The sequence below is a fragment of the Triturus cristatus genome, chromosome 1_1 (genome assembly GCF_964204655.1).
Source record: "Triturus cristatus chromosome 1_1, aTriCri1.1, whole genome shotgun sequence".
NCBI classification, from domain to species: Eukaryota; Metazoa; Chordata; class Amphibia; order Caudata; family Salamandridae; genus Triturus; species Triturus cristatus.
This window is the reverse complement of record NC_140579.1, coordinates 672256318-672269843: the sequence shown is the minus strand read 5'-3', so window position 1 is coordinate 672269843 and position 13526 is coordinate 672256318.

Genomic DNA, 13526 nt, shown 5'->3' with positions numbered 1-13526 from the left:
CGACTGCACTACCCTAAACCCTAAAATCTAACCCCAGCATGACCCCCGACAGTACACAAACACCACTGCACTACCCTAAACCCTAAAACACAACGCACAGCATGACCCCATACACTACACAAACACCACTGCTCTGCCCTAAACCCTAAATCTACCCCGAGCATGACCCCCTAAACTACCCAAACACCACTGCATTACCCTAAACCCTAAAACACTAGCCCCAGCACGACCCCCTACACTACACAAGCACCACTGCACTACTCTAAACCCTAAAACACTACCACCAGCACGACACCCTACACTACCCAAACATAACTGCACTACCCTAAACCCTTAAACACTACCACCACACAACTCCCTACACTACCCAAACCACTGCAATACCCTAAACACGAAATCTACCCACAGCACAACCCCCTAGACTAAAGAAACACCACTTGACTACCCTAACCTCTAAAAAGTAACCCTTCACTACACAAGCACCACTGCACTACCCTACACCCTAAAACACTACCCCGAGCAAGACACCCTACACTACCCAAACACCACTGCACTACCCTAAACCCTAAATCTAGCCCCAGCACAACCCCCTACACGACACAACCACCACTGCACAACCCTAAACCCTAAAACACTAGCCCCAGCGTGACCCCCTTCATTACGCAAACACCACTGCACTACCTTAAAACCTAAAACACTACCCCCAGCACGGCCCCCTACACTACACAAACACCACTGCACTATCCTAAACACTAAATCTACCCCCAGCACAACCCCCTAGACTACACAAACACCACTGCACTACCCTAAACCCTAAAACACTAAACCCAGCATGACGCCCTACACTACCCAAACACCACTGCACTACCCTAAACCCTAAAACACTACCCCCAGCACAACCCCCTACACTAACAAAAACACAACACTGCACTACCCTAAACCCTAAAACACAACCCCCTCACAACCCCCTTCACTACACAAACACCACTGAACTGCCTTAAACCCTAAAACACTACCCCCAACACGACACCCTACACTACACAAACATCACTGCACTACCCTAAACCCTAAAACACAACCCACAGCATGACCCCATACACTACACAAACACCACTGCACTACCCTATTCCCTAAAACACTACCCCCAGCATGACCCCTTCCACTACACAAACACCACTGCACTACCCTAACCTTTAAAAAAACTACCCCAGCACGACCCCCTTCACTACACAAGCACAACTGCACTACCCTAAACCCTAAAACACTACCCTCAGCATGACCACCTTCACTACGCAAACACCACTGTACTGCTTAAACCCTAAAACACTACCCCAGCACGTCCCCCTACACTACACAAACACCACTGCACTACCCTAAACCCTAAATCTATCCCCAGCATGACCCCCTACACTACAAAAACAACACTGCACTACCCTAAACCCTAAAACACTAACCCCAGTATGACGCCCTACACTACCCAAACACCACTACACTACCCTATACCCTAAAAAAGAACCCCCTACACTACACATACACAACTGCACTACCCTAAACCCTAAAAAACTACCCCCAGCATGACCCCCTACACTACCCAAACACCACTGCACTACCCTAAACCCTAAAACACTACCCCCAGCACGACACCCTACACTACTCAAACATAACTGCACTACCCTAAACCCTAAAACACTACCTCCAGCACGACTCCCTACACTACCCAAACACTACTGCACTACCCTCAACCCTAAATATACCCCCAGCACAACCCCCTAGACTACACAAACACCACTGCACTACCCTAAAATCTAAAACACTATCCCCAGCACGACCCCCTTCACTACACAAGCACCACTGCACTACCCTACCCCCTAAAACACTACCACCAGCACGACTCCCTACACTACCCAAACACCACTGCACTACCCTAAACCCTAAATCTACCCCCAGAATGACTCCCTACACTACACAAACACCACTGCACTACCCTAAACCCTAAAATCTAACCCCAGCATGACCCCCTACACTACATAAACACAACTGCACTACCATAAACCCTAAAACACTACCCACAGCATGACCCCCTACACTACACAAACACCATTGCACTACCCTATACCCTAAAACGCTAGCCCCAGCACGACCCCCTACACTACACAAGCACCACTGCACTACTCTAAACCCTAAAACACTACCCCCAGCATGACACCCTACACTACCCAAACATAACTGCACTACCCTAAAACCTTAAACACTACCACCAGCACAACTCCCTACACTACCCAAACACCACTGCACTACCCTAAACACTAAATCTACCCCAAGCACAACCCCCTAGACTAAAGAAACACCACTTGACTACCCTAACCTCTAAAAGTAACCCAGCACGACCCCCTTCACTACACAAGCACCACTGCACTACCCTAAACCCTAAAACACTGCCCCGAGCAAGGCACCCTACACTACCCAAACACCACTGCACTACACTAAACCCTAAATCTAGCCCCAGCACAAACCCCTTCACTACGCAAACACCACTGCGCTGCCTTAAACCCTAAAACACTACCCCCAGCGAGACCCCCTACACTACACAAACACCTCTGCACTACCCTAAACCTTAAATCTACCCCAGCATGACCCCCTACACTACACAGACATTACTGCACTACCGTAAACCCTAAAACACTAACCCCAGCATGACGCCCTACACTACCCAAATACCACTACACTACCCTATACCCTAAAACATGACCCCCTCCACTACAAAAACACCACTGCACTACCCTAAAACACTACCCCCAGCATGACCCCCTACACTACCCAAACACCACTGCACTACCCTAAACTCTAAAACACTACCCCCAGCACGACACCCTACACTACCCAAACATAACTGCACTCCCCTAAACTCTAAAACACTACCCCCAGCTCGACCCCCTTCACTACACAAGCACGACTACACTACCCTACCCCCCTAAAACACTACCACCAGCACGACTCCCTACACTTAAATCTACCCCTAGCACAACCCCCTACACTACACAAACACCACTGCACTACCCTAAACCCTAAAACACTACCCCCAGCACAACCCCCTTCACTACACAAACACCACTGCACTGCCTTAAACCCTAAAACACTACACCAACACGACACCCTACACTACACTAACACCACTGCACTACCCTAAACCCTAAAACACTAGCCCCAGCACGACACCTACACTACCCAAACACTACTGCACTACCCTAAACCCTAAATCTACCCCCAGCACAACACCCTAGACTACACAAACACCACTGCACTATTCTAACCTCTAAAAAACTACCCCTAGCACGACCCTCTTCACTACACAAACACCACTGCCCTGCCTTAAACCCTAAAACGCTACCCTCAACACGACACCCTACACTACACAAACACCACTGCACTACCCTAAACCGTAAATCTAACCCCAGCATGACCCCCTACACTACACAAATAACAATGCACTACCCTAAACCCTAAAATCAAACCCCAGCATGACCCCCTAAACTACACAAACACCACTGCACTACCCTAAACCCTAAAACACAACCCACAGCATGACCCCATACTCTATACAAACACCACTGCACTACCCTAAACTTTAAAGCACTATCCCCAGCATAACCCCCTCACAACACAAACACCACTGCACTACCCTAAACCCTAAATCTACCCCCAGCATGACCCCCTAAACTACCCAAACACCACTGCACTACCCTAAACCCTAAAACACTACCCCCTACACTACACAAAAGCCACTGCACTACCCTAAACCCTAAAACACTACCCCAAGCATGACCCCCTACAGTACACAAACACCACGGCACTACCCTAAACCCTAAAACACTACCCCCAGCAGTACCCCTACACTACCCAAACACAACTGCGCTACCCTAAACCCCTAAAACACTACCCCAAGCATGACCCCCTACATTACAGAAACTCCACTGTACTACCCTAATCCCTAAAACACTACCCCCAGCACGACCCCTTTCACCACCCAAACACAACTGCACTACACTAAACCCAAAAACACTACCCTCAGCACGACCCCCTACACTACCCAAACACCACTGCACTACCCTAAACCCTAAAACACGACCCCCTACACTACAAAAACACCACTGTACTACCCTAAACCCTAAAACACTACCCCCAGCACGACCCCTACACTACACAAACACCACTGCACTACCCTAAACCCTAAAACACTACCCCCTACACTAAACAAAAGCCACTGCACTACCCTAAACCGTAAAACACTACCCTCAGCATGACCCCCTCCACTACACAAACACCACTGCACTACCCTAAACCCTAAAACACTACCCGCAGCATGAACCCCTACACTACACAAACACCACTGCCCTACCCTAAACCCTCAAACTCTACCCTCAGTACGACCCCCTACACTACCCAAACACCACTGCACTACCCTAAACCCTCAAACACTACCACCAGCACAACCCCCTACACTACACAAACACCACTGGACTACCCTAAACCCTAAAACACTATCCCCTACAATACCCCCTATACTTCCCAAACAACACTGCACTACCCTAAACCCTAAAACACTATCCCCAGCACTACACCCTACACTACACAAACACCACTGTACTACCCTAAACTCTAAAACACTACCCCCAGCAGTATCCCCTACACTACCCAAACACCACTGCACTACCGTAAACCCTAAAACACTACCCCCAGCACAAACCGCTGCACTACCCAAACAGCACTGCACTACCCTATCCCCAGCACGTCCCCCTACACTACCCAAACATCACTGCACTACACTAAATCCCAAATCTTCCCCAGCATCACCCACTACACAAACACCACTGCACAACCCTAAACCTTAAAACATTATCCCCAGAATGACCCCCGACACCACCCGAATTTCACTACCCTAAACCATAAATCTACCCCCTACACTACACAAACACCACTGCACTGCCCTAAACCCTAAAACACTACCCCCAGCACGACCCCCTATAATACTCAAACACCACTCCACTACCCTAAACCCTAAAACACTACCCCCAGCAAGACCCCCTACACTACACAAACACCAGTGCGGTACCCTAAACCCTAAAACACTACCCCAGCACAACCCCTTACACTACCCGAACACCACTGTGTTTCCCTAAACCCGAAGACACTTCCCCCAGCATGACACATTACACTACATAAACACAACTGCACTACCCTAAACCCAAAAACACTACCCCCAGCACGACCCCCTACACTACACAAACACCACTGCAACACCCTAAACCCTAAAACACTACCTCCAGCACTACCCCTACACTACCCAAACACCACTGCACTACCCTAAAAAACCTAAAACACTACCCCCAGCACGACCCCCTTCACTACCCAAACACAACTGCACTACACTAAACCCAAAAACAGTACCCCCAGCACGAACCCCTACACTACCCAAACACAACTGCACTACCCTACACCATGACCCCCTACACTACAAAAACACCACTGCACTACCCTAAACCCTAAAACACTACCCCCACCACGACCCCCTACACTACACAAACACCACTGTACTACCCTAAACACTAAAACACTACCCCAACACTACCCCCTACACTACACAAAAACCACTGCACTACCCTAAACCCTAAAACACTACCCACAGCACGACCCCCGGAACTACGCAAACAGCACTGTACTACCCGAAACCCTAAAACACTACCTCATGCACGACTCACCACATTACACAAACACCACTGTACTACCCTAAACACTAAACACTACGCCCAGCACGACCCCTTTCACTACCCAAACACAAACGCACTACACTAAACTCAAAAACACTACCCCAGCACGAACCCCTACACTACCCAAACACAACTGCACTACCCTACACCATGACCCCCTACACTACAAAAACACCACTGCACTACCCTAAACCCTAAAACACTATCCCCAGCACTACACCCTACACTACACAAACACTACTGCACTACCCTAAACCCTAAGACACTACCCACAGCACGACCCCCTACACTACCCAAACACCACTGCACTACCTTAACCCTAAAACACTACCCCAGCATGACCCCCTAAACTAGACAAACACCACTGCACTACCCTAAACCCTAAAACACTACCCCCTACACTACACAAACACCACTGCACTACCCTAAACCCTAAAACACTACCCACAGCACGAACCCCTACACTACCCAAACAACACTGCACTACCTTAACCCTAAAACACTACCCCCAGCATGACCCCCTACACTACACAAACACCACTGCACTACCTTAAACCCTAAAACACTACAACCTACACTACCCAAACACCAATGCACTACCCTAAACCCTAAAACACTATCCCCAGCACTACCCCCTACACTACACAAACACCACTGCACTACCCTAAACTCTAAAACACTACCCCCAGCAGTACCCTCTACACTACCCAAATACCACTGCACTACCCTATACCCTAAAACACTACTCCCAGCATGACCCCGACACTACCTAAACACTACTGCACTACCCTAAACCCTAAAACACTACCCCCAGCATGACCCCCGACACTACCTAAACACTACTGCACTACCCTAAACCCTAAAACACTACCCCCAGCACAACCCCCTGCACTACCCAAATAGCACTACACTACCCTAAACCCTAAAACACTATCCCCAGCACGTCCCCCTACACTACCCAAACACCACTGCACTACACTAAATCCCAAATCTTCCCCAGCATGACCCCCTACACTACACAAACACCACTGCACAACCCTAAACCCTAATACTCTACCCCCAGAATGACCCCCGACATTACAAGAACACAACTTCACTACCCGAAACCCTAAATCTACCCCCTACACTACACAAACAGCACTGCACTGCCCTAAACCCTAAATCTACCCCCTACACTACACAAACACCACTGCACTGCCCTAAACTCTAAAACACTACCCCCAGCATGACCCCCTCCAATACTGAAACACCACTGCACTACCCTAAACCCTAAAACACTACCCCCAGCAAAGCCCCCTACACTACACAAGCACCACTGCGCTACCCTAAATCCTAAAACCCTACCCCTAGCACGACCCCCTACACTACCCAAACACCACTGCACTACCCTAAACCCTAAAACACTACCCCCAGCACTACCCCGTACACTACCCGAACACCACTGCACTACCCTAAAACCTAAAACACTAACCCCAGCACGACCTCCTACACTACACAAGCACCACTGCACTACCCTAATCCCTAAAACACTACCCCAGCACGACTCCCTACACTACCCAAACACCACTGCACTACTCTAAACCCTAAATCCACCCCCAGCATAACCCCCTTCACTACACAAACACCACTGCACTGCCTAAAACACTACCACCAGCATGATTACCTACACTACACAAACACCACTGTCCTACCCTAAACCCTAAAACACTACCCCCAGCACGACCCCCTACACTACCCAAACACAACTGCTCTACACTAAACCCAAAAACAGTACCCCTAGCATGACCCCCTACACTACCCAAACACCACTGCACTACCCTAAACCACGACCCCCTACACTACACAAACACCACTGCAGAACCTTAAACCCTAAAACTCTACACCAGCACGACTCCCTAAACTACGCAAACACCACTGCACTGTCCTAAACCCTAAAACACTACCCACAGCATGACCCCCTACACCACATGAACACCAATGCACTACCCTAAACCCTCAAACACTACCCCAAGCACGACCCCCTACACTACCCAAACACCACTGCACTACCCTAAACCCTAAAACACTACCCCCAGAATGACCCCCTACACTACACAAATACCATTGCACAACCCTAAACCCTCAAACACTACCCTCTACACTCCCCAAACACCACTGCACTACCCTAAACCCTAAAACACTACCCCCAGCAGTACCCCCTACACTACCCAAACACCACTGCACTACCCTAAACCCTAAAACACTACCCCGAGCATGACCCCCTACACTACCCAAACACAACGGCACTACCCTAAACCCTAAAACACTACCCCCAGCAGTACCCCCTACACTACCCAAACATAACTGCGCTACCCTAAACCCTAAAACACTACCCCCCGCATGAACCCATACACTTCACAATCACCACTGCACTACCCTACTGCACTACCCTAAACCCTAAAACACCATCCCCAGCATGACCCCCTGCACTACCCAAACAGCACTGCACTCCCCGAAACCATAAAACACTATCCCCAGCATGACCCCCTACACTACACAAACACCACTGCCCTAACCTACTGCACTACACTAAACCCTAAAACACTTCCCCAGCATGAACCCCTAAACTACCCAAACACCACTGCACTACCCAAAACCCTACAACACTACCCCAGCATGACCCCTTACACTACCCGAACACCACTGGGTTTCCCTAAACCCTAAGACACTTCCGAAAGCATGACACATTACACTACATAAACACAACTGCACTACCCTAAACCCAAAAATACTACCCCCAGCACGACCCCCTACACTACACAAACACCACTGCACTACCCTAAACCCTTAAAACACTACCTCCAGCACTACCCCCACACTACCCAAACACCACTGCACTACCCTAAAACCTAAAACACTGAACCAGCCAGACCCCCTACACTACACAAACACCACGGCACTACCCTAAACCCTAAAACACTACCCCCCGCAGTACCCCCTACATTACCCAAACACAACTGCGCTACCCTAAACCCCTAAAACACTACCCACAGCATGACCCCCTACACTAGACAAACACCACTGCACTACTCTAAACCCTAAATCTACCTCCAGCACATCCCCCTACACTACACAAACACCACTGCACTGCCTAAAACACTACCATCAGCGCAACTCACTACACTACCCAAACACCACTGCTCTACACTAAATCCTAAAACACTACCCCAGCACGACCCCCTTCACTACACAAACACGACCGCACTGCCTAAAAAACTACCCCCAGCGCGACCCCCTACACTACACAAACACGACTGAACTACCCTAAACCCTAAATCTACCACCAGAATGACCCCCTACACTACACAAACACCACTGCACTACCCTAAACTCTAAAACACCACCCCCAGCATGACCCCTTACACTACCCAAACACCACTGCACTACCCTGAACCCTAAAACACGACCCCCTACACTACATTAACACCACTGCACTATCCTAAACCCTCACACACTACCCCGAGTACGACCCCCTACACTACCCAAACACCACTGCACTACCCTAAACCCTAAAACACTACCCCCTTCATTACACAAACACCACTGCACTACCCTAAACCCTAAAACACTACCTCCAGCACTACCCCCACACTACCCAAACACCACTGCACTACCATAAAACCTAAAACACTGAACCAGCCAGACCCCCTACACTACACAAGTACCACTGCACTACCCTAAACCCTAAAACACTACCCAAGCACGACACCCTACAGTACCCAAGCATACCTGCACTACCCTAAACCCTAAAACACTACCACCAGCACAACTCACTACACTAACCAAACACCACTGCACTACTCTAAACCCTAAATCTACCTCCAGCACATCCCCCTACACTACACAACCACCACTGCACTGCCTAAAACACTACCATCAGCGCAACTCACTACACTACCCAAACACCACTGCTCTACACTAAATCCTAAAACAGTACCCCAGCATGACCCCCTTCACTACACAAACACAACCGCACTGCCTAAAAAACTACCCCCAGCGCGACCCCCTACACTACACAAACACCACTGAACTACCCTAAACCCTAAATCTACCACCAGAATGACCCCCTACACTACACAAACACCACTGCACTACCCTAAACCCTAAAACACCACCCCCAGCATGACCCCTTTCACTACCCAAACACCACTGCACTACCCTGAACTCTAAAACACGACCCCCTACACTACATTAACACCACTGCACTACCATAAACCCTCAAACACTACCCCCAGTACGACCCCCTACACTACCCAAACACCACTGCACTACCCTAAACCCTAAAACACTACCCCCTACATTACACAAACACCACTGTACTACCCTAAACCCTAACACACCGCCCCAGCATGACCCCTTTCACTACCCAAACACCACTGCACTACCCTGAACCCTAAAACACGACCCCCTACACTACATTAACACCACTGCACTACCCTAAACCCTCAAACACTACCCCCAGTACGACCCCCTACACTACCCAAACACCACTGCACTACCCTAAACCCTAAAACACTACCCCCTACACTACACAAAAGCCACTGCACTACCCTAAACCCTAAAACACTACCCACAGCACGACCTCCTACACTACACATACCCCACTGCACTACCCTAAACCCTAAAACACTACCCCAGCGCAACCCTTCTTCACTACGCAAACACCACTGCACTGCCTTAAACCCTAAAACACTACCCCCAGCGAGACCCCCTACACTACACAAACACCTCTGCACTACCCTAAACCCTAAATCTACCCCCAGCATGACCCCCTACACTACACAGACATTACTGCACTACCTTAAACCCTAAAACACTAACCCCAGCATGACGCCCTACACTACCCAAATACCACTACACTACCCTATACCCTAAAACATGACCCCCTCCACTACAAACACACCACTGCACTACCCTAAAACACTACCCCCAGCATGACCCCCTACACTACCCAAACACCACAGCACTACCCTAAACTCTAAAACACTACCCCCAGCACGACACCCTACACTACCCAAACATAACTGCACTCCCCTAAACTCTAAAACACTACCCCCAGCTCGACCCCCTTCACTACACAAGCACGACTACACTACCCTACCCCCCTAAAACACTACCACCAGCACGACTCCCTACACTACTGAAACACCACTGCACTACCCTAAACCCTAAAACAGTACCCCAGCATGACCCCCTTCACTACACAAACACAACCGCACTGCCTAAAAAACTACCCCCAGCGCGACCCCCTACACTACACAAACACCACTGAACTACCCTAAACCCTAAATCTACCACCAGAATGACCCCCTACACTACACAAACACCACTGCACTACCCTAAACCCTAAAACACCACCCCCAGCATGACCCCTTTCACTACCCAAACACCACTGCACTACCCTGAACTCTAAAACACGACCCCCTACACTACATTAACACCACTGCACTACCATAAACCCTCAAACACTACCCCCAGTACGACCCCCTACACTACCCAAACACCACTGCACTACCCTAAACCCTAAAACACTACCCCCTACATTACACAAACACCACTGTACTACCCTAAACCCTAACACACCGCCCCAGCATGACCCCTTTCACTACCCAAACACCACTGCACTACCCTGAACCCTAAAACACGGCCCCCTACACTACATTAACACCACTGCACTACCCTAAACCCTCAAACACTACCCCCAGTACGACCCCCTACACTACCCAAACACCACTGCACTACCCTAAACCCTAAAACACTACCCCCTACACTACACAAAAGCCACTGCACTACCCTAAACCCTAAAACACTACCCACAGCACGACCTCCTACACTACACATACCCCACTGCACTACCCTAAACCCTAAAACACTACCCCAGCGCAACCCTTCTTCACTACGCAAACACCACTGCACTGCCTTAAACCCTAAAACACTACCCCCAGCGAGACCCCCTACACTACACAAACACCTCTGCACTACCCTAAACCCTAAATCTACCCCCAGCATGACCCCCTACACTACACAGACATTACTGCACTACCTTAAACCCTAAAACACTAACCCCAGCATGACGCCCTACACTACCCAAATACCACTACACTACCCTATACCCTAAAACATGACCCCCTCCACTACAAACACACCACTGCACTACCCTAAAACACTACCCCCAGCATGACCCCCTACACTACCCAAACACCACAGCACTACCCTAAACTCTAAAACACTACCCCCAGCACGACACCCTACACTACCCAAACATAACTGCACTCCCCTAAACTCTAAAACACTACCCCCAGCTCGACCCCCTTCACTACACAAGCACGACTACACTACCCTACCCCCCTAAAACACTACCACCAGCACGACTCCCTACACTACTGAAACACCACTGCACTACCCTAAACCCTAAATCTACCCCTAGCACAACCCCCTACACTACACAAACACCACTGCACTACCCTAAACCCTAAAACACTACCCCCAGCACAACCCCCTTCACTACACAAACACCACTGCACTGCCTTAAACCCTAAAACACTACACCAACACGACACCCTACACTACACTAACACCACTGCACTACCCTAAACCCTAAAACACTAGCCCCAGCACGACACCTACACTACCCAAACACTACTGCACTACCCTAAACCCTAAATCTACCCCCAGCACAACACCCTAGACTACACAAACACCACTGCACTATTCTAACCTCTAAAAAACTACCCCTAGCACGACCCTCTTCACTACACAAACACCACTGCCCTGCCTTAAACCCTAAAACACTACCCTCAACACGACACCCTACACTACACAAACACCACTGCACTACCCTAAACCGTAAATCAAACCCCAGCATGACCCCCTAAACTACACAAACACCACTGCACTACCCTAAACCCTAAAACACAACCCACAGCATGACCCCATACTCTATACAAACACCACTGCACTACCCTAAACTTTAAAACACTATCCCCAGCATAACCCCCTCACAACACAAACACCACTGCACTACCCTAAACCCTAAATCTACCCCCAGCATGACCCCCTAAACTACCCAAACACCACTGCACTACCCTAAACCCTAAAACACTACCCCCTACACTACACAAAAGCCACTGCACTACCCTAAACCCTAAAACACTACCCCAAGCATGACCCCCTACAGTACACAAACACCACGGCACTACCCTAAACCCTAAAACACTACCCCCAGCAGTACCCCTACACTACCCAAACACAACTGCGCTACCCTAAACCCCTAAAACACTACCCCAAGCATGACCCCCTACATTACAGAAACTCCACTGTACTACCCTAATCCCTAAAACACTACCCCCAGCACGACCCCTTTCACCACCCAAACACAACTGCACTACACTAAACCCAAAAACACTACCCCCAGCACGACCCCCTACACTACCCAAACACCACTGCACTACCCTAAACCCTAAAACACGACCCCCTACACTACAAAAACACCACTGTACTACCCTAAACCCTAAAACACTACCCCCAGCACGACCCCTACACTACACAAACACCACTGCACTACCCTAAACCCTAAAACACTACCCCCTACACTAAACAAAAGCCACTGCACTACCCTAAACCGTAAAACACTACCCTCAGCATGACCCCCTACACTACACAAACACCACTGCACTACCCTAAACCCTAAAACACTACCCGCAGCATGAACCCCTACACTAC